General features: G+C 41.1%; 1 protein-coding gene across 48 annotated transcripts in view; it reads right to left on the bottom strand.

The window, feature by feature from the left end:
• The window catches only part of ZBTB20 (zinc finger and BTB domain containing 20), a 723,674-nt gene that overhangs the window by 254,302 nt on the left and 445,231 nt on the right, over nucleotides 1-24,141 (bottom strand). For 3 of the 48 annotated variants that reach the window (XM_075906239.1, XM_075906246.1, XM_075906220.1), the window contains exon 1: nucleotides 20,020-20,418. The exons of 44 other annotated variants lie outside the window; for them this stretch is intronic. The gene's annotated coding sequence lies outside the window, so the exon portion shown is untranslated. One more of the 48 variants, XM_075906229.1, reaches the window with a different exon arrangement.

The following is a 24,141-nucleotide window of genomic DNA, read 5'->3' as shown; positions in this document are numbered from 1 at the left end:
TGGCTGTTTTTGGAGAATGAACTAAGGATTATTAGAAAGTGATTTGGGGGACATTCAAAAAGTGGTGGGTTTTAGGTGGCATGACTCACTCACAATCTCTTTGAAACTGCCCTCCTGATACACTGATAAACTATTTGGCATTTTGAAGATTAAGTTCTACATTATGGCAGAAATTTCCTAGACAAGCTCACCCAGCAGCACACAGTGATCCATTTCCTTTGGTAGGTGCACAGTGGTAGGAGAGTATATTAACAAGTATATGAAATGAGACTGAGGAAAGGAAACTTTGATACAGAGTTTCAGGTGTTTCCTTTCTCCTTCTAATTCTACTTTGGAAACGGTCATCCCAATCCAAGCTTCTAGAAGTCAGGACCATTTACACCCTTGAACAATGCTGCCTCTGAGATTACAGGGCTCACAAACAGGGCAGGAGAAAATAAATGACTGCTTCTCAACTAGACAGGGGAGTCCTCACTCCACTATGGTGGTAACAGGACCTGGATGACGTCTCCCATCTCACCCACTCCATCTGACCTTAAAGGAGAAAACTCCAAAGAGGAGCTGGAGACACCCCACTAGGTAGGGACAGAAGCAGCAAAGCAGAGACATAGGGAGAGAACTTCCTAGACTGTGTTGACACGACTTTCTCTGAATTGTACTGATTGTTTGCTCTAATCCCTCAACACTGTCTCTTCACTCCAGAGCTGTTTCCCCTAACATCTTCTCCCCCATCAGTCCTCCTCACCCACTTACCTTCCCTTTTTTCCTCATTTAGCTGATTTCTTTTGAAGTATCCACCCCAAAATCACAACAGTGGCACTAAAGTGAAATTTGCTGCCACTATACAGCTGCTTGTGCATTATACCCTGGGCCCAAATATAATTTTTTGGGCCTAGTAAAAAGTTGTATCATAGGCCCTCTCCCACAATTTGCAGCTGGGCTGGCACCCCAGGTAAAGTGGGCCCTGGTAAAGTGTATTCTTCCCTCCCCCATCCTGCATGTGGGGGCCATGAATACCTTTTCCTTTATCTTGCAGCTGTCTGGTTTATTTATATTGTAAGTTCTGTGGTGCAAGGACTGTCTCTTCCTCAGCAAAATGGGGTTTCAGGTTTGGTTATTCCTTATTAATCATGTTAGTTATGGGACCCTAATAACAGTCATTAAAGGATTTTTGCCTATCCATAGTGCATGAGCAAAGCAAAAAAGAGTGTAGGGAATAAATGCAATGGAAGAGATGTTTTTTAACCAGAGTTTCTCTTTATTTTATTTCTCACTCATGCCAAAATAAATTAAAAATGATAGGCCATAATCTGCTCCTCTAATGCTTTTACACTATGTCAACAGGGTTACACCGGTGACTGGGAGTATTTGGCTTGAATTTCAAATCCAGTTTATGAAGAGTGGGGGAGGAGAGGGAAGGGGAAGGGGAAGGGAGGACAGTTTAAGGTGTGGATTCTGAACCTGTGCCTATGGGTTTGATTTTGAGTGTGAGCCAAACCCAGAAATTGCCCATTTTTCCCGTTCCAGTTTGGAGCTGGCTGAAATCTTACCACAGCAGCAGTTATCTTGAGAGTTTTGTCCAAGATTTTCACTACTGGGAGTTGAACTCTCACAAGATTTTGGCACCAGGAAATCTAAATCCAAACTGTTTCCAATTCATCCAGCCCAGATTCCACTCTATGCCTAATCTTGTTCTGCATCCAAACAGTCCTGACCAGAGTTGGTTGTAAATATTTCAGAGCAGCTTTTTTTTGTTGGAAAATGTCAGTTTGTTGAAACTGAAACTTGTCATGGAAACAGAGGGTTGAGGAAATGTTTGCTGAGAAAGGGTGTTCAAAACAGGATTGTATTTCTGGTTGAAAGCAGGGAGAGAGAAATGGAGCAAGAATAACTGAGGATGTGGGTCTCCAGGAGGGCCCTGATTACATGGCTACCCAGTAAGTCTCTCTTTGTGAGTGTGGGTCCTGTTTATACCCATAATTAAACATTCACTGAGGAAATAGAAAGAGGGTGATATGATAGCTCCAAGGTTAATAATACACTCACCTGGGATGCAGAAGACCTAGCTCTAAATCCCTGGTCTGTCTGATACACTCAATAGGGAATGAAAACAAATTCCAAAACCTCACAATTTCTCACAAAACACATTTCTTGTTTTTGAGTCAGCTCTAGCCTCAACCACTATTACACAGAGTATGCCACAACACCACCTTTCACCTCGGCTACGTCTACACTGGCCCCTTCTCCGGAAGAGGCATGCTAATTTCTAACTTTGGAATAGGGAAATCTGCGGGGATTTAAATATCCCCCGCGGGATTTAAATAAACATGGCCGCCGCTTTTTTTCCGGCTTGGGGAAAAGCCGGAAAAGAGCGTCCAGACTGGCGCGATCCTCCGGAATAAAGCCCTATTCTGGAGGATCTCTTATTCCTACTTGAAAGTATTCCTATTCCTTGAAAGTAGGAATAAGAGATCCTCCGGAATAGGGCTTTATTCCGGAGGATCGCGCCAGTCTGGACGCTCTTTTCCGGCTTTTCCCCAAGCCGGAAAAAAAGCGGCGGCCATGTTTATTTAAATCCCGCGGGGGATATTTAAATCCCCCACGGATTTCCCTATTCCAAAGTTAGAAATTAGCATGCCTCTTCCGGAGAAGGGGCCAGTGTAGACGTAGCCCTCATGTTTTAAATAGCTTCTTTGAAGGATACATAGCTGTATGTAAATATATGAGCTACATCAGATAAAAAAAGAGGAGAAGCCCAAAATGAGAGGGGGGAGGGACTTAGATACCTACCAAGTGGTTTGTCTCTAAAGTGTTGCCAGACGTGAAAGGACTTGACGTGCTAATATCCGTTCATTCAGAGTCTTACAGACATGCTAAGAGCGTGACGGCTGGCAGGCGCTGCATTTAAGTGCTGTTACTGAGGCCCCCAAATATTGACAGAGTGCCAGACTCTAAGAAACTATTGATGTATGCAGCCGGCCGCTGCTCCAGACACCTTTCAGACAGAGTCTTTAAATGTCACAGATTAATGAATTTTCATAAAATGGAGAGTGAGAGAGAAAGAATTTAAAAAAAAAAATCCCACAGCATCTACATTAAAGCAACTTTTATCCCAACATAAATCTCTGCTTTAAAGGGTAGAAATCACTATTGGGTGGCATAGGATCATTACAGTTAGAGGGCGTGGGAAGGCAAAACCCAAGGATCCATTCAGATAATTGTTTCTAAGGATGTTAGCTATCGTGTAATTGAATAGTCATGTAACTGCCTGAATCTTAGCGGTTGCACAACTATTTGATAGGCCCCAGGCCAGTTTAAAAATGCTCTCTCCTCACAGACAGCTGATTCAGAGGCAGCAGCTCAGCAAGACAGCAGCCCCTGTCTACGGGGACCTTGGACCTCCACATAGATAGGGACTGCTGCTACGGACCAGCCTCTGTGCATGGTGAGCCTGGGCTGCTGCAGACAGAGGCTGCTTTGCATCAGCCTCCCCAGCTCTCTCCCCAGTACTGCTACCTCTGTTAAAGAGGTGCACCGGAAGGGGAAGGGGGGAGCAGGTGGAATTGTGGAGCTGGTGCTGGAAGAGCAATTGGCTTTAAACCGGCTGCCCACAGCTATGGCTGCTGCCTGCCCCCGCTCACTGCCTCTGAAAGAGGCAGCAAGGGGGGGCAGGAGGGTCCACAGGAGCTGATATGCACGGGGAGCCTGTTTAAAAGCTGCATGTGTCATCTCCAGCCTGCCTCCCTCACCCTCTGCCCTGCTGCCTCTCTATCAGAGGCAGCAGTGCAGGGGTGGGGGTGGGGGTGGGGGCAGAGAGGTGGCAGGCAGACCCTATGCTCATGGGGAGCCTGCTTAAAGCCAGTTTGTCACAGGCACCTGCTCTCTTCTCTTCCCCTTTGTTTCCTCTGATACAGACGTAGCAAGGGGTGTGTGTGCATGTGCATGTAGTTGACAAGATTAACCAATAAGCCAAGGCTTATTGGTTAATTGTGTAGGCCACTACACTTAACATCCCTAATTGTTTCTCAGTCTTTTTGATACCAGGGACCAGTATGCTGCCTTCCTAAACTGTGTCAAAGAGATCTCAGGTCCGGCACTGGTCCACAGACTGGTCATTAAGAAACACCCTATTAGATCATCCTTTACATCAGTGGGTTCTATGCATGGCCAGCGAGACCATTTTGTTTATCATTGCTCATCAGGGTTGACACATTCTGCTGCTTTCCATCTGTGTAGTTTTTTCCTACCAATATTACTAAAGTGACATACATGTAAAGCAAAGGCATGTGAAGTGAGGTTTGTGCCTATTGCACGCAACATTGTGAGAGATGTGAGCTCCCTCTGTAGCCAAAGTGTTGCTATCATTCAACTGGCTCATCCCACAGGTTCTAGGTACGCAAACACAGTTAGCAAAATCACCCTATCCTGGAAGACTATCTTGGTTACAAAAATCTTGCAGCCCGCTCAGATGTAGGAAGGCCTCTCATGTGGCTCACTCACTAGCCCTGGCTGCCCATCACCGTTATACATCTTAGTGCCTAGACAGGATTGAGATGACGATTTTGAAAAACTACAAGCAGAGTTCATACAGATCTGGGTCTCCCTTTATCCAAACCCACTAAGGCATGGGTTCTGTTAAACGGTTCTCATTTTGGGTGTAAAAGGACTTACGCTACACAAATCTGAATCTGGGTTTTGGACAGCCCTGAATTCAGGACATTCAGGTAGAGAAAGTTCCTGTTTCCTATAAGTATTCTGCTAGATCTTAACCAAGAAGTCATACAAAGTTATCTGACAACATGAAATGTCATGTGATAAGTATGCTGATTATTTTTCTTTTGCATTTATACCACTGAAGCCAAATATGTATACAAGAGTTCCACACAGCATTAAAATGTAATATGCAAAATGCAGTTGGCTTATAAATGACAACCCTATGCACAAGACATCATTTTAAAGAATGGGAAAATGAGAGGATAATACATGCAAAGGTAAAAACGAGCCTTTTATATCCAAACTACAGTAAAAATATTGCTTTAGTGAGCCCCTTGATGTACTGTATGTTGGAGTCATGAAACCACATGCCATTTGTTCCATTGTTTACAGAGGCACAAATATTAATTCCTGACAGGCTGAATTGTTCTCATGGCCCCAGCACCAAACCCTTCCTTTTAGATTTCTACTGAACGTAGTGACACCTAGTGGAGTGTGGGAAGAGATATTTAGCTTCTGGCTAGTTTTTCCCCACCTTCAACCTGTTTGCAAGGTCACTTAATAAGACTTGCACAAGAAATAAGGTGCCAGAATCACTAGGATTTAATCTGAGGTCCTGAGAAGCTCAGAGAATATTTCCAAAGCAAATTAAGTTCTGTATTAAAAGTCACCCATCTGTTACGGTCAATTTCCGACATCCCCCTCTCCTCCACGAAATGTGTCACCAAAAGCAACCATATCCTACACACTGGAGGGGTGAGTAGTCTTAGTTACATATGCTACAAGTTGGGTGGCTGTGTATGATATACACCTGGCAAGTATGGATAGCAGTTCCTTCTACGGGGAGAAAGCGAGGGCTAGCAAGTAACAATCTATAAACTTCATTAACAAAAGACACTGTGGTTCTCTGGTTCCATTTTCAACTATGCGAAAAGTTAAATCTGCCCAGAAATATTCATTTCTGTTTCTTGGCCACCCACAAGTTCATTTTAAGAAGAGGAAACTATGCAAAAGAGGTTTTGTTGCCATATCATCTTGTCACTCAGGTTATTTGGGACTTAATTCCCCCCTTCCCTCCCCACTATATTGGACACTCAAATGAAAGGAATGGCACAGTCGGTTGCCAAAGCAAAATATTTTATTTTTAAACCACAAAACTCCTCTTTTGATAAGTCAAATCAAATTGGTTTATGATCTTTTTGATGCTGAATTCTGACTCCTGGCATCACAGATGACCTTGCTTTTCAGTAAGATGGTAGTGCTTGGAAGTCCTTTTAAACACAGTTCATTTACAGTTTTACCACCGCAGTTCGGCAGGCCACACTCCTGAGCAACATTCCCTAATCTTTTCCATCCATTTGTGGAATACATTTAGATGTGCACTGAGGCATGTGCGAACAGTAGAAACAAAACCTAGCAGCAGGCACTCTGCTAATCAGCTGGGTGGCTTTGGGATTTCCCACGTGAGACTGCACAAGTGTACAGCTTACAGGGAACGCCTCCCAACTACTGTTATACTGATCCAAGTACATTTCCCTGGAATGGCATCCAACTCTTTACCCCAGTTCATCCATCCATTGCTATCATCAATTCCAAAGGGAGGCATTTAAATCCTTTACTGCCGCCCAGTGAAGCTGGTTAGATTTGAAACAGGGACCGATAAAGTTGCACATGGAGATTTCAAAATTGTGCATGTGGCTGCAGCACCTCACAGCAACTGCATTCCAGTGTATTGGCCTTCCCTCCAACACTAGCCATCGAACACTTTCTCTCCAATACTGGCCATCAGCAGGGTTTAAATCAGTATCTTCTTCAGTGCTTCACAAAACTCAGCTGCTTGAGCTGAAGACTAAATTCAGGAGCAGGGATGAATAGCAGGCAGCTATCCTCAGTGGATCAGCCATGGAGAAGGGAAACAGAACACACATAGAGCAGTGGGTTACGGTGAGATGCATTTGCACATGGTTGTCAAATAATTGAGCACTCAAATAGGTGAGGCAGCAATGTGTCCAGGTGCTCCTCTTTAAATACTTCATTAATCATTAAAGACAAATTAAATACAAAATTTCACAAGGGACCCATTTAACACATGGCTGGAAACTGCGCTCTGATCGAATATACTTCAATATTCTTTCATTAGAACTTTTGAGCGGTGATTTGAACTATCTCCATATCTCCTCTCTACCACAGGAACTGCTGTACTGGATCAGACCAGTGATCCTTCCAGCCCAGAATCCTGTCTCTAGCAGTGGCCAGCACCAGAGGAAGGTGCAAGAAACCCCACAGTAGGCAGATATTCTCTTACTTATAATGAAAACTGGCTTCCGCATTGAAACAGAAGATTCTTCTAGAATTTGGTACCATTAACTATTGTAATTGGGTATTCTTGGTATTCATAAAGATGATTAATCCCTGACTCTTGCTCACTCACTCTCAATCACTTGCACTGAAACATGTTTTCCTTGAACGTATTTTCTGCTCCGTTTGAGGCTGCCTTACAGACAGTACAGCATACTGTATTCCCAAGTCTGTGCTGTGAAATGACAGGCTATCACAAATCCCAGTCTGTGATGATCTCTGTCATTGCAAAGGTTGGGTGGACTACTGAGCAACGCAAACTCTGTCTCCTCTATGATCAAGTTGTACAGGTTTAGGTTTCAGATGGAGCTGTTTGCAACAAACTTCCCTGGAAAGTGTGTCTGCATCATCAAGGGGACATAATAAAGCGGGTTAAACAGATTTTTTTTTAAGTAACAGAAGTGGAAGTGAGGATATCAGAAAAGGACAATAGGTGCAACTTTTTAACTCACTTCAGAAATGGTGTATGATTTTTCAATTAGCTTTTGGCATTTTGATCAACTGAGGGTTAGAATAAGTCTTATGACTTACCCACAGTTATGCAAAGAATCACTGGCATAGCCTCATACTGATCACAGAATCATGCTGAGTCCCAGTCCTATTTTATACCCCTAGATGAGCTCTCACTACATCTCATTGCTATTTACTCCAAATAACAGTTCTAAAATCAGTCCTTTCATCTCCATCCCTAAGGCTAAAATCCTGCATCAGCCGAAGTGTGCTGGTGTCCTAGGACAAAATGAGCACAGGCTGATGCTGGTCAGCATTTAGGTGCATTGGCAGAGCTCTGTGGGGCCAAAGTGCAATATGGGGCTCTATAGGTCAGGATAGGCACACAAAACTATCAGAACAAGCAGCAGCAGAAAAGAAAGGGTTACTGAATCATTGAAATTAGGGTTCTCATTGGTCATAAAATGGAAATTCCTTCCCCTTGTTTAGGATTACTCCATAGGTTCTCCCTACCTATGCTATATCTTTTGTTGTCTCTGTATCTGTCCCATCAATGAATTTATTCATTCCCTGTAATCAGCTCCGACTAGTGTTGCTTAACATCACTCTTTTTGTTCCCTTTTCTTTTCCTCCCCATCCCCCCCCTTTTTTTGCTATAGAAAGGTCTCAATCAACCTGTGCACACCCCTGCTTGTTAAAAGTTGCACCTCTCCTGCTGACTTACCACTCTCTCTTAATCAAAAGGGCAGGAGGAAGCAGTTGGGATTCATTCTTCTTTTTATTTTTTTAAACCACACAAATGTCAACTTCCTAAAAGGATGTTTGGCATAGCCGAGTTCAGTCATGTAATGTACAAAGTCGGCATGATCAAAAGGTTGCAGGGCTGCCCACTGCTAAAAAAGAGGAAAAAAGGAAACTAGGTTCTCTTCTGAAGTGTTAGAGAACACAAGAGCCAACTGTCACCACAAGAAATGGTGTTTCTAGTAACAGCAGAGATAGGCTTGAGACACAAAATGTAGATCCAGATCCCAGCAACTAAATCTAAGAGAATTCTGATCCAGCTTTTCCAGCTTGAATAAAGAGGATTTATGTAGCTGTGGCACTGTGGGGGTCTGGTTGTGTTTCCTCTGCATTGCACCTTTACAGTTGTGAGAGCTCTGCCTGTGTGGAGAGATAGCAGCTATTTTATCCTCAGTATTCTTGCAGTTTCTCTCTCTCAGGTACGCACAAACACACACAGAGTCAGTTTGGACTGAAAGTTTATCAAAGGCTTACTCTCTGCTGATGGAATCATAAAAGGGGTAGATTAGATGTCAAGGTATTTTTTGTTTTTATCATTCTTCTCTCTACTGTTCTTTCTAAATGATTCCTTGGAAGCTTTAAGAGGAAATAATTTCTCTGCTGAATTTTTTTATTTATATATTTTAAACTAAAGTGGTGCTAATTTCATGCTGGCAAAAGGCACGGGACTTAGCCACATCCTTATCCAAAGGTGTGGATATTGTGGATATCCGTGGATTTGCAGGGCTCTAGGCATAGAGTGGCCTCTTTGGCTCTTCAGTCTTTGGTATCTTTGCTGAGAATGCCCAGGAGGGTAAGTGTCAACTGTGGTATGGACACCTGTTGATTGGGAAGCAGACTGAGACCCATGAAACTCATTTCACATGGCCATCAAATAGTAACAATTTTTGGTTCACTACCAGCTTGGTAGTGCTAGTTATAAACATCTACCTAGAGATGGAAAAAGTCTGTTTCCTATGACAGCTCTGCTGAACTTTTCCTTTCAGTGCAATCACACGTGCAATCCAGTTTGTTATCGTAGGGTTGCTCATGAAAGCTGTGCTGTAGGCATTCATTTATTCTTCCTTTTTTCTGATGCAATGTTCCTGCTGTTTCAGCCATACCATGTCTGCTCCATTTTTCTCTGCTTCTTATGAGAATTTTCACACTTCTCTGCAGAAGCTCAGCATTAGAGAACAGTTCAACTGTCCCATGGGCTTCAGTCAGATGCCTGAGCTCTCAGAGGCCCTATAGAAACACTGGTGGTCAGAATAGTTTGTGTTAACCCTTCAGTGAGCCGAGATTCAGTTTACCAGTCAGAAGAAAAATCAGAGGATCAATCTCCATTTAGTACCAAAATCTTAATTACAGACAGATTTCAGTCCAAGAATAGTGGATGAGAGCCTGAGATTAATTCTCACAATTTCAAAGCATGTGAATAATAATCAGAATTTGGAATCAATTCCCAAAGGGAAGAGCCGCAGAACTGTATGTCACAGGGATTTGGGGGACATTCCCAGAGGGGAAAATATCAGCTTGGGAATTGATAGAATGGGATTAATGTCCTGCTAATAGAATATTTGAACAGCAATACTCAGTCTGTAATGAAGAAAGGATGTGAACACTACTATCTATATTGTTTCAAAGTCTCTCTGTGTTAGCATACAGATAAAAATGAAGCAGGAAAAACTATGCCAATCATAAGCAAGTCACTGTGAGAGAAGCAGTATCAATGGACAAAATCCTAGGCAGGAAAACAGAGAGCTGGCTTCTATTCCTGACTCTGCCACTGGCCTACTGGGTGACTGTGGCTGAATGATTTCCAGTTCTCCGGGCCTCACTTTCCTTATCTTTTATTAATGGGGATGATGATACTTATTGCCTTTGTAAAGTGTTTTGAGATTAAAAATTCTATGTAAGAGCGAAGTGTTATTATACATTTGTTTATTGTACACAGGAGAAAATATCAATCTGAAAACAGCATTTTATTTTATAGAATAAATGGCATGCAAAGCAAAAGTGATTCTTGTTCTCAAGGAAGTATCAAAGTGGCAGAGGGAGGGGCAAACAACAAGACTCCTGGCGGGAGGGGGAACTCTTAAAAAGTTCCTTAGAATGTACTGAAATGGCTAATTATTTGCCAAGAACAAAAACAAGCGGGCTCTGCAAGTTCCTTTTTTCTTTTACTTTCTGAAATACATAGTTTTCTTTATGTTTTCCTCACAAGTTGGTGACTAATTTTAATTACCATGAAGTAGCCCTGAAGCTACACATGAAAAGACAAATCTACCTTCACATTTTAATGTGTATCATATACTATAGCAAGCTTCATGCTTCAGGTTTTAGCTGATCACTACAAAAGTGTCAGGAAGAAAATCAGTCTACATGCCAGAGTTTCAGTACTGTATTGCCCATTTGGCTCCTTACCCTATAGAAGTGGAAACACTTTCCCCTGAAAAACCAATATTGGCTGCTTCTAAGGTGGAATCAAGATTAGAAGGAGGTAAATACTGTGCTCCAGTAGGGTAAATACTGTGTTTCTCATGGATCTGTTAAGTCTCTTTTAAATATTCCAAAAACATGTTTTTAAACATCCCAAATTGTAGACTCTCCCGACTTATTGTTTGATGCAATGCTTGGAGCATTCACTGAAAGCACACAAGCCAGCTGGGGTTCCCTACTTATCTGCATCCCCCACAAGGCACTCCGATCCATAACTGTCCCAGGATCAATTCCTAATTCTCAAAAAATATCAAATGTGCTGCCTCTGCCAGAAGCCATTAATCATAAACTGCTATTGCTTTCATTTTACTAGTAAGCCCATCTTCTTGTTCAAATCTCTAATCTTCCACAGTGACAGAGCAGTTCTCTATACATCACTCAGCTCCACCAGCTTCCTACATATGCACAGAATTAAAAAATACAGTCAAGTCCAGTCAGCCTCTTGCTCACTAAAACATGTGCCTTCTAAGGATTTTGAAAGACACATATTTGCCTTTTCTTCTGCCAAAGGTGCATCTCCTTTCCCATAACGAAAACAGATCAAATTGTAACTAGTCATTCAGCTTTCTCTTGCGCCCATATCTTGCCCCTACATAAGAAGGTAGATGTTAGGTTAGATGGGAATAAAAAGTATCACTGAACAGGTTAAGAAAACTAAGATTAATAAAGTAAAAATAGCCATAACATTGCACACCCAACCAGCATTTCAGAATTGAGATTCTAATAAGGAGGAAAAGGAAATAGTCACATTACTTACTCTCATATGCAAGCTGGAAGTCTCATACTGAAGACACAAAATGATAATGGTGAGGTATATACATTAAAGCAACCCATCACAGCTCATTTTAAATGACTAATAAAAGAAAAAAAATCTAAACATTGAAAGCCAAAATTATCATCTGTGATTCTATTATTAAATCTACAGCTATGTGACCTAATGGTTAAAGCCAGGGTCTGATGGGAAGGACTCTGGCTCCATTCCTGATTCTGTGTTGAACTCCCAGTTTGATACCAAGAGTCATTCACCAATCTCTACCTTAGTTTTTCTCCATCTTTGAAACAAGTCTCAGAATCCTTCACAAACATTAATAAATTAAGATTCTCAGTCTTTTAGGGTAGTGGGTCACTGTCATAACCTTCTCTGGAAAACAGAGGAAATGGAGGCACCAAAAAGTGAAGTGACACTAGTTGCTAAACATTATCTTGTAGAGCGCAGGAACTATGATGATGGGCCTCTTAGCAATGCAAGGTATTAGATAGACAGAATTATATTTTAATTTTTAAAAACCTATTGTTTTATTTATTATACTTCCACCAGATTTTAGAAGAAACAGCCTTTGCTTTACATAATTTCTTGACAAAGTAAGTTACAGCCTCTACAGCCTCTTTACATCTAGAATCAGGAAGGTTATCCCATTGTGATATTTTCATTGAGAAGTTGTGTGCGCGGTATGTACATGCATATGGTGTTTATAAATTGTTTTTTAACTTTAGATATTTTATTCATTTTTCCACATGGCATAAGTAGAACACACATCTTTGTTGGATAGACACCAACACAGTAACATAACTTTAGATCTCAGGCACACAAATTCTGCATAAGAACGGCTCCATTCTATGAGCTGGAGGGTTGAATAGAGAACTTGTATCTTCAGGCATCCAGCACCTCACAGAAGGTACTTAGCACTGCATAGTTTCAGTTACCTATTTTGCACAAAATTTAAAAGATAGTGGCCACTTTCATCATTATTAAATGTAGACATGTGGCCCATGGAAACTATGGTTCCCAGCATGCACTGCATTATTTTGATTCCACTGAATGTGGGGGCCTCTTGTCTCCATGGGCTGCACCTTCACCTTCAATATGAGGCCAGCCATAGTCCATGTTTAGCTCTAGAGCATCAATTTTCCTACATCTGCTTTATGTTTACAATCTAGTCTTTGACAACACCAGTGATCAGAACCTGACACAAACAATGGGGAGAAAGAAAGGATCAGTGGCATACAAATGATTATTCTCAGAATAAAAGGGTTAAGAAGTTGGCCCAGTAACATTTTGATCATTGTGTTGGATGCCATTTGCATTCCATTGACAGGCAAACAGATTCAGAAATTTATGCATGCAGGTGCATCAGTATATCTCTAGCTTGCTCTAATTAATTCACTGAAAATACCTAACACAGCACTGGATAATGTATTTACACACACTACAAGGTGTAACCCTTTGCTCATGTAAATGGAAGAATGTGTAGCTTGACCATGGTCCAAAGAGAGGTCTGTCCTTTTAATGCAGACTTTCATGCCTCATGTTTATACAAAGTTGCTTATTTAATTTCTACACTGCTCCTTCATTTAAACTGTGCCGCTGTCTCAGGTGTCACTTTAAGAAGCAGAGGCATCAATTTAATTGATTTTCCAGGCCAATGGATGCCATATATAGCACCAGAAGGAAAAATTAAAAAACATTTTTAAATCATGGAAGTTTTACTAACTTAACTGAGAGTTTTTTATGTAGAATTTTACATGATTAGATGTAATTGTGTTTAATTTAAATGAAATTTAAGAATGGAAAAATTGGCCCATTTAAAATAAATAAATAAATATATGTAACATCCTACTGCTAAAATTAGTACCTAGTTTTCATACAGAGCTCTCAAGAAAACTTACAGACATATACCCTTGCACATGTGAAGATAAATGTATTTATCCCTGGTGTATTTATCCCTGTCCTAACAGTTGAAGAAACTGAGCTAAAGAGAAGCTAAGATCTCAATTTTCACGTGCATACTGATTTTGGGCACTAATTTTGGGAACCTTATCTTCTTCTCTGTCTCTTGAAACACCAATGTTAGGCTCCTGAACACTGAGGCATACAAAATTAATAGACACGGTTAAAAATTTTGGCCTGTGTGACTTGCCCAAGGTCACACAGTCATTGATCAATAAAGGATTAGCAGTCAGGCTTCCTGACTTATCCAATAACCAATGGCTCACTTCACCTCCTTGATAAAAAACAACAACAACAACAAATATTCCTCAGCCTTCACTCACCCCTTGAAATAAATCCTAATGTGAATTTTAATGTTCGTGCAATGAATCAGATTGATAAACTGAGAGACTGGGAAGTCTTCTGTTTCTTATGAAAACAGAGATGCAGGATCAATACACATTTCTTACACCTTCTCAGTCCTGTAAAGATGAGAGTATATTTCATCTTAAATGGACCATTCCATTTTTGGAATTCTTGTTGAATCTCTAGAGATCCCATTGGTGGTGGGGGAGGGGGATTCCAGCTGTGGATAGATGTCCAGGAGGAGACAGACTGAAACCAATAATATCAATTCAGAGAGGCCACTGAATGGCCTTTATTTTCATTAGTGTCACCTGTGCAGCTAAAATGGAAAACAGGATGATTATAGCCTGGTCATTGCTCCATCCATCTCTTTTTGAGAATATTTGAGGAATCTTTGCTCTCAGAGTATGCAAGGACTGATAGAGTATGGCAGGGGATGAATGGATAACCAAGGAGAAATCTTGCCTCAAAAGTCCTAACATTCATCAGTTTGACTTTCGCCCTTTGCATTACTGCACTTTTTTTTTAAAAAAAATGTTTAATTCCTTCCTCTCTTGTAGACGGTCACACTCCTGTGAAATTCTGGTTTCACCATTTAGACACAACAAATCCTGTAGCTTGGCAGGAGGTCAGACTAGCTGACACTTGTGGTCCCTTCTAACCTTATGGGTCTAGGATTCTATGAGCACTCCATTCAATTATGAATCCTTTTCTCATATTTTCTCTCTCTAACTCTGTCTCTTTCCCTAGTAGCATGTCACTCGTGGGACTCCAGGGAATGACTTTAGTGAGGCATGGTATAAATAGGAATGTGCTCTGGTGGATCACAGGATAGCACAATACATTTATCTTCACATGTGCAAGGGTGTATGTCTGTAATTTACAAGTGGGAAAGGTCAGACATGTCAGCTATCATGGTAACAAACACTGGTGAGAGGGGGCATGTGCTTCTTTTGCTGCTCCTAATGTACTTCACCTTCCTGAGTCACATTGGGAGAAAAGACCGAGTTTCCTCAGCACGTTCCCTGTGCACAAAGCCTTGCCTTGTATCTTGACATTCTCGCCTGTTTTATCCTTCTCCCCCACCACTCTGCAAGTTGTGCTGCTTTTCCAACCACTGACTGCAAGGGTGGCAGATAACTGTCATTTTATGGAGCTGCTTGCTACACAAGCCTCTAAAGAGATTTATTATTTATAGGCATGTAGATGAAAACATTAAGTACATACATATGGGCATGCATACCCGGGGGGGAGGGGCAATTACTGCTAGGCAGTAATTTCAGCCTGAAGTTCCTATGACTTAAATAGCCACTTGAGCTCTGCACTTGCAGTTTACGATGTCAATAGAACCCCTAAATGAAATTACAGCCTTCTGATACGCAGCAGGGTAGCTTTTCTTTGCCGTGTAATATACGCGGCCAGGAGAAATTGCTCTATATATGGAGCTTCACTAAAGCAGAGTTTATCATAAGACTGTTCCCACTAAAATATGATTAGGCTTCTTGTTTGCTGGATAACACATCTAATGACTCAGGGTGCACTTGATAGCCATGTTTCTGTGAACTCAGACACATGCCCTGAGGTGAACTGGGCAATCCACTGCTTCAAAGCACCAGGCTATTTCAGTTGCACCGTAATTTGCACCCGCTTTGTTTTGCCAGCACTATAAACCCATGCTAGCTCTGGAACTGACATGTATTATAGGAACTCGAAACACGCACAGAGGAAAACGAAACAATCCAGGAATTCGGGTATCTCATTTGCTGTATTTATATGCTTTTCTATAACACTAATCACTGTATTATATGAGCCTCTCCTAGATGCTAAGGAATGTATGCTCCACTGCCCAGGAAGCAGATTGGGAACTGAGGCACAGGATGGAATTAAGGGACTTGCCAAACTCAGCCAATGAGAGAGGAGCTGGGATTAGAACTCTAATTTCTTGAACTGTAACAACAATCAAGAACTTTGTACCGGCTCCCACACAGGTGCCCATTTTTTATGCCTCCAACTGAAGGCATGAGTAGAGTGAAAGTTTACATGTCAAAATTTGACAGATACAATTTTAGGTCTTAAAGAGATTAGTTAAATCATGGTACTTCAGGTTTTGGGTGCCCAATTTCAGATACCTTAAAGGCCCCTTAAAGTCATCTTCAGTTGGGCACCCAAAATCACTGATCACTTTTAAAAATCTTAGCCTGTGTCTTGAGAGAAAAATGATTGTTTGACCAGCAAAACGGTAGTGGTATCCCTGCTCCTGTGCACCTCTGTATGTCTGTGGAACTGGAGGAGAGCCCTTTCCCACAGTTTTCCTATGGCAGGCAGGAAAGGACCTCCATTGTTCTGCACAGAAAGGCTAAATCCACATTAGAAAAAATGGGTCAAAGTTAGGTTGAAGTCTTTCAACTAATCACAACTTTTCCTCACATAAGGATGCAGTGCATCCTTTATATCCTTTTTTCATGTTTTATTTAGAGGTAATGCTGTAGGTTTCATTTTTTCATAGGGGCTGCATTACTTATGTAACCTTAATTTAAAATTAATTTTATGCTATTTTCTAGTTTAGGTTGAACTATATCATCATAATAATTAACTGGTTTTCTTTCTTTTTCTTTCTTTCTTTGCTTCCCTGTTTTATTTCAGTAATTTTTCCTGTCATATTATGTGTCTTGTATGAAATCTAGTTTCACTTTTTGTTTTTGATTTACAAGAAGGTGGTTTTGTGACTTTGCCATTAAAGTGTGGATTGCTCTACAAATCTGACAAGAATGGATGTTAAGGCTATTGTTACATTTTCAGAAGAGGCAAATTGAAGATACAAAATTTAGATCTAGATTTAGGACACCTTCAAAATTCCAAGGTGCTTGAAGTGAGGCACTGATTTGGACCATTAAACAGATAGGGGGCATTTGCAAAATCAGCCTCTGGATCTAGCTTAATATTTTTAGTTCTGATGTTTATCAAAGGGCGTATTAGTCTGTTCTGAATCCCTCTCTCTGCTGCGTTCATGACGGATGTGAAATTAACAGCTATGGATCAGCAAACATTTAATTGTAAAGTACACCACTGTGAAGATACTGATGACAGCTTTCACTCTGAACAATATACCAGTGCTCAAAAAGTATAGGCTAGTGGTTAAAACACGGGTCTGGAAGTCAGAATTCATTGTTTGCCTTTGGGCAAGTAAGTGTATCTTTCTGTGCCTCAGTTTCACAATGGGGCACCAAATGGGGAATTTTAATTTATCATTGTTTACAAAGCACTCTGAGATCCTCAACTGAAAGGTATTATACAACAGCAGGGCTATGATATGCAGATACCCATATTCATACAAAAATCCAAATACACATTCTATACATATTTGTACTGACTGCAATTGTGATAAAATATTGCACAGTGCACAAAGAGGTTACAGCTAATGTAATCTTTTCTTTAGTGCGCCATTGGCAATCGCTGAAGGGGATGGCTTAGTGGTCTAAGCAGGAGTTAAAATACCTCCAACTCCTTGAAATCACAGATTTTAATCCCATATATTTTAACCCCCAGGAAGCCCTCTTCCATTATAACCCTGAACTGTGGTCTATACAGTTTAAAATGTAGTGTGGAAGATTACACCACAGTTGTACCATAAGTATGAGGAAAGACAACATTGTTTTCTCTTGTTACTTCCAAGGCTTGCAAAATAAATACAACAATTTAAACTCCATGAGATTTAGAACAAGACAAATGTGCTTAAAAACTAAATGTTGTTGTTAAGCACTGCTTTCTCATCTGCAGACTTCTAGTAAAAAATGCCAGTGACAGCTTTGCCTTTGAAGTCTTCTGTGTACCCAGAGAAGAAGAACTGAATGGGCAGCAGAAGTTTCAGACAGAAGCACTTGAGTTTTGAACTTTTCATTTCAGAAGTACTGATGTTTGTCTGATCTACTCTACCTGGAGAGAGACTAAATAAAGGACAAGTTTCAAAGCTCAGATCTTAATCTAAATTCTCTTAAAACATGTGGGTGTCTAGAACCACTATAGAGACAAAGAATAACCTTTGTGTTTGGATCTGGATCTAAACTGCCTGAAAGTTTGGGGATGTTTTGAATTATTGGTTTGTTTCGGCACGTTAGAGAGATGGGGAACCAGCAGCCAAGTTTAGATCCTAAACTCAGCTTCCTCAAAGTTTGGAACTATTTTTATTTGGGCCAATCTCTATCTAGTAAATTATGTCAAGAAAGTTGTTTTACTTACATGTACAACTTCTTTACTGGGAAAAAAAAGGCAAAACCCAAACCACAACATTCACCTAGTTGTGGATTTTGTTAAGAGCTAGACACTTAGTTTAAGTTCATAGGAAGGTTCCCTTGATATCTGTGAATGTTAAGACCAAACCTAAGCCCAGTTTTGAGAAAACATTAGGGCCAGTTTATGGTATTATGTCGATATCATGAAGTCATCACTGATTTTGGTTCTGATGCAAAACCAGATGAAAGTTAGAGTTTGGACTGAGCTCCACTCAGAATTTTCAAATTCAGTCAAATTTAAAGCTGAAACTGAAACTGTGGGGAGGGACTAAGAACATCAAAAGGATCAAAACCACAGAAAATATGTGCAGAAGCAGCCACACAGTGAAATCACCAAACCTTATGTATTGTTTATAAAGAAATATGCAGTTTGCCCCTAAATTAAAATACTTGGTTTCATGCTGGGCTCAATTCTCTGCTTCATCTGAAGTTAATAGCAAAACTGCTAATGATTTCAGCTGGAGAAGGATCAGGTCCAAAGTCTTTATATATCCTTCACACACCTTAAGAACCCTGATAAGGGGTGGCTGACTTTATGAAGTTCCCCAATATGCACTTATGGGTCAGTGGCAATGGCACGAGGAGTTAAGTCTTCATGGAGGTGGGGGATTCTTATGTGTTGATACACCCATTGAAAGCATCCACTTTAAAAGCAGGGGAGTGGGAGTGGATTACACTCCACAGTTAGTATCCCATGTGAGTTATGTTGGCACCATTAAAGATTTTGTTCATATGCCAAGGACAACATGTTTCAGAGAACAGAATAATACCTAAAAATGCAAATATTTTGACTCATACCCTCTGTTTTTTCCCTATTCCTACTTTACTAACAGTAAAAAAATAAAAAAAAAATAAAAAAAAGCATGTATCTAGAAATCAGCTAAAATGGGAGATGAGAAAGGAGGATCCAAACAACCCACCTACTGCCCTGGCACAACGACAATCACGAGAAGAAGAAAAGTTATCTCTATTTACCATGGACTGGGGAAAAAGATTGGGTGTAGTTTGGGACTAGGAGTAAGAAGCTATGGATTCCATTTCTTGCTCTGTCCCTGACTCCTCCTTGAACAAATCACCTCAACTTTCTGTGCCTCATTTTCCCTATCTGCATAATTCCACCTCAATACCTCACAGTATGTTTTAGTACTTATGTCATTAATGTTTGAATAGGATGTGTATAGCAATTGTATCAAATAAATTATTTTCCTTAATGCCGTGATATACCACTTCTCTATATGGACTCAAAGAGAAAACAAGGCAGGAGAGAGAGCTAGGTCAAAACAAAACAACAACCCCAAACAAAAACCAAACACAAAAATCATGGAGCAGCAATCTACAAACCAACTAGTTCTTCCTATTCCCAGAGGTGGCTTTCATAGAACTACTTTCTTTTCCTATGCGTCCTCTGTAGAGTTTCTTTTCTGCTTGGTTGGGCAATCAGGTATTCAGAGCATAATGTAAATGCTCAGAACACAGAGACATGAAAAGTTGCCAGACAGAAACTCCAAGTGAAGGATTAACATTTTTTCTCTCGCCCCACACCCTCCCCCTTTACAGGCTCGCCATTCTGTCTCCTCCAAGCACCTTGTTAACTATTGCTAAGTCTGACACCCACTGGTGGCAGCAGGAAAGCCTACGAATACAGGATAAGTCACCCTAAACACAGAGTCTATTTGGTCTCTCACTGCCTAGTGAATACAAAGCGCAGTTTCCTCAGCTCTGCAAAAACTGTTAAAAGCTCCATCTTCCAGGGTGATTATTTAAAAAAAATTAAAAGCTTTGCTTCCTGCTTTGCTTCAAAGGCACCAAGAATAGAATCCTTGACACATCAAATTCTGGAACCTCACCACTCACCAAGGCTGCTGTTCTGATCCAAGCAATGACGAAGGAAAATCACCTCACAGTCTCTTGAGAGTGGTAAGGCTTGGCTGCTAAACTCCCCCTGCCCTGTTGGGCTTTTTGAGTTCACTGTGTTCCAGAGCGAGTGCCGAGGCAGAGAAATTAGGGAGGGGAGAGGTGGGAAGGAAAATCACTGGAGCCTCTTACGATCAAACTTCCACTAACCAAGAGGAAATGTCTTATAAATAAACAACAGCAAGAAAAACACAAAAATCCATCTCGTCCTGCCAGAGGAATGTACATTATTGTCTCTCAATGGAAAACTTTACACTACATCAGAAAGCAAGAAAGCAACCATGTCTCCTGAAGCTACCTCCGTCAAAAAAAAAGTGCAACATGAACTTGAAAAAAAAACAAAACAAACCCTTTGTTGGGAAGTTCATGCAATTTCCCAGTAGACAAACAAAACCGTCCAAATTCAACAGATGTCACTGTTCCAATGATTTCTTGTGGCAGCCTATTAACAAAACTTTTTTAGCTCTGATCATCACTGCGCCATCAGGACAGTTTCAGAAGGGAAGTTCAAGGCAAGGGGAAGGAGAAGGAAGGTCAAATAAAATATATAAAGGCATTGATAGGCCATGAGCATTTCAAGGGAGGTACTATTGCTCTCCCATTCTACTCCACCCCCTATTTCTGAGAAGATTTATGGGCTAGTAAGCCAATGCCATGATTCTCATCCCAGAAGACTGGAATTCATATTTACTTATAAGATAGGTTTTATCTTACCATAGGTCACAAGTGAAGTGAGCATGGTGATCTCAATACAATCCCTAGACTCTTGTCTAAAACCAAAACAACTGCACAGCTTGGCACAGTCAAGTGTGAGTCAGAATTCTCTGTTCATGAGAGACCAAAGACTGCAGCAGCAGCAGCACTGAGGGCTAGATTGCAGAGCTATCTTGGGAGAGGGTCCAGGACTGCAACGCCAGAGTGATGCTACAAGTAGACTGGTAAAGCTGTTTGTGGGCCTGGGGCTAGAATAGAATAGGCTGCTAGTAAGAATGAGGTAAACTAAAAAGCTTGGTGTTGGACCACAACAGGAACAGCAAGGGATGCTGCAAGTTAAAAGTCAGTTGTCAGGAAAGAGATGCGGGATGGAAACCATAAAGGGTGTTGGAATAACATTGAGTGAACTGGCAGAGCTGTAAGAGTGTGGTCCCTATTAACCCAATAGAGGCCCTGTTTTTCAAGATACTTTCAATGGAAAAACCACCCACTACTCCCCCATACTGCTTTCCTGTGCTGTGTTCATCAGATACAAATTAAAAATACGACTTTTAATATGGTGCCTTGCTGGTGAAGTGGTGTTCTCTCTTTCTGGACTCTCATCCAAGATAGGTGCTTTACACATGTAGACGGGTTGACAGACACAAGAATGTTTAGCAATGGGTAGCAAAATCAAAACTGAAAGCTGAGTAAATTGAAAGTTATGGATAAATACTGCTCTTCCAGACACGGGCCTCTTTAGGAAGCTATTATCGTTAAAACGTTTTGAGGACCAAAACTTCAAGCGGACCATAAAAAGAAAAAACCCAAAACAAAATAAACAAGAATTTTCAACTTCTCCTCCAGAGACAGAATAGTCTGAATGATATCAGCAACACATTGCATGATGAGCTGAGGGAAAGTGAAAACTTACACTATTTGATCATAAGCTTCAGGGGGTAGCCGAGTTAGTCTGTTAGGGTACGTCTACACTTGCTCCCTAGTTCGAACTAGGGATGCAAATGTAGGCGACCAAAATTGCTAATGAAGTGGGGATTTAAATATCCTGCACTTCATTAGCATGATCTCCGCTCAACAGCTGTTTCAAAAGTGAAAGTGAGCGCCGGGATGCAAAAAAAGAGGAGTAACGTTAGTTCGAACCAAGGGGTTTGGTTCGAACTAACGTGTCCCGGCGCGCACTTTCACTTTCGAAACAGCTGTTGAGCAGAGTAATGCGCCAGCAAGATCATACTAATGAAGCGCGGGATATTTAAATCCCCACTTCATTAGCAATTTCGGTTGCCTACTTTTGCATCCCTAGTTCAAACTAGGGAGCAAGTGTAGATGTACACTTACAGAAAAACAACAACAAATGGTCTGGTAGCACTTTATAAACTAACAAAACATGTAGATGGTATCATGAGCTTTCATGGGCACAGCCCACTTCCTCAGATGACCGGAGTAATGCGTTTAGGATGTGCAGACTCAAAATAAATAGGAGAGGGGAAGAGGATGGTGCAAACAGGTTTGCCTTAAGCTGTTTGCACCTTCAACAACTGTTAAGTTGGTGGGTCACTACCAACTTAACAGCTGTTGAAGGTGCAAACAGATCTTTGTGTAGACTCCTATGTCAGGAAGGATACTATCAATTGACTTTGATTCTTATCTGCTTCATTTTAACTACCCAATCTTCATATACTTACTGATTCCCTCTAGCTCCCTGTCTCCCACCCCTTTTCTTCCCCCCCCCCCCTTCCCTTCCTCTCTCCTATTTATTTTGGGTCTGCACATCCTAAACTCATAACTCCTGTCATCTGAAGAAGTGGGCTGTGCCCACAAAAGCTCATGATACCATCTACATGTTTTGTTAGTTTATAAAGTGCTACCAGACCATTTTTTTTTTACTATTTGATCATGTTAGTCTAACTGGTTAATTTTAGACCTGATGGATGCATAGTGATACCAAGCATTATAATGTGTAATTCGAATCCAAATGAACATTTTATCTAGCACCATCCATAGTAAATAGCTACCCTGAACCAGGCTTGTAAAATCCTGGTTCATCAGTTAACCAGTTAAACATCAGGCTAACCTAACATTTAACTAGTTAATTGATTAACTGAGATCCAGGCAGGGGACTGCTTCAGCCCAGCTGGAGCAGCTCCCAGCAGCCTCTGTACAGGGGTTGGGGCTGTTGCTGGCTTTCAGCCCCTACACCCATGTTCCCTGCAGACAGAGGCTGCTCTGGAAACTGCAACAGCCCCTGGCTGCAGGGGGCCTGGACCTGCCATGGAAAGGGACTGCTCTGGACAAGAGCTGCTCCAGCCCCCACTGATTTACTGGAATTGGTAAGCATCAAATTGGTGCTTACCCATTAACTGGTTAACCTTTCACATCCCTGCTCTTAACCCAAGGTCAGTTTATCAACCTGCTAATCTGACTCTGAAAAAAATTTGCCACATTTCAATTTCTTTTCCTATACACCCATCCTCCTCCTAGCCCCTTTCCTGGTATGTATAGTTTTCATTAAAATCTGTCTGTAGTTTCAAATACACTTAGATTTTTCCAAGTGTGGGTGATTGGTAGAAGTTATTGTCCCAGTAACCTTTGTCTAGTCTAGCCCTATCACTTTAATAGGAATCTCTGAAGATAGTTGGACTCTCCATACACCTTCAGAACACTTCTTCAAGCGCATGACAGGAACACTTGATAGTTTCTATAGAGCCTTCAATCCAAGGGTGTCAAATTATTTATGAACATTAATGTGTTCAGTCTCCCAAAACACACATGAGATATTGCAGGCTAGTATTACTGTCTCCATTTTACAGATGGTGAAACTGAGGCACAGAGAGGCCTAATGTCAAACAATGAATCAGGGGAAAGCCAAGAGCAAAATGCAAAACTCAGACCAGTGTTCTAATCTGCTCCCCAGAACTTATTTTCACCTGTTTTGTCATCTATTGGCTTACTCTCGCTTTCGTTTCTCAACTAGATGTTTTCTGCTTGGCTCTTGAGGAAACACTGAGCCAAATTCTACCCTCATGGCAGGGAAGCCCCATCGAAGTCAGTGAAAAGTCAAAAGGAATAGGTGCTCAGGTAGCATGATGGTGCATATGGTACAAGAACCTGAACAGAATAGAATTGCAGAAAATAATTCCTGACCAAACCTAGTAAAACATCCATCCAACACTTCCACAAAAGGTAAGATCTTCAAGCTGCTCAACTGACCTCGGTTTCCCAATAATTTTCTGAATTCTAGGAATTTGCATAGAGGAAAGTGAGTGTAGTATTTGGCCCTCTGTGATTAATAAGTCCTGTGCTTAATGGCCTAGAAATCAGTAGTAGGCATTAAATTAAGCACACTGGCAA

Source organism: Pelodiscus sinensis, chromosome 1 (genome assembly GCF_049634645.1).
Source record: "Pelodiscus sinensis isolate JC-2024 chromosome 1, ASM4963464v1, whole genome shotgun sequence".
Lineage (NCBI taxonomy): Eukaryota > Metazoa > Chordata > Testudines > Trionychidae > Pelodiscus > Pelodiscus sinensis.
The sequence above is the reverse complement of the archived record's forward strand: the minus strand, read 5'-3'. Positions and strand labels throughout refer to the sequence as shown.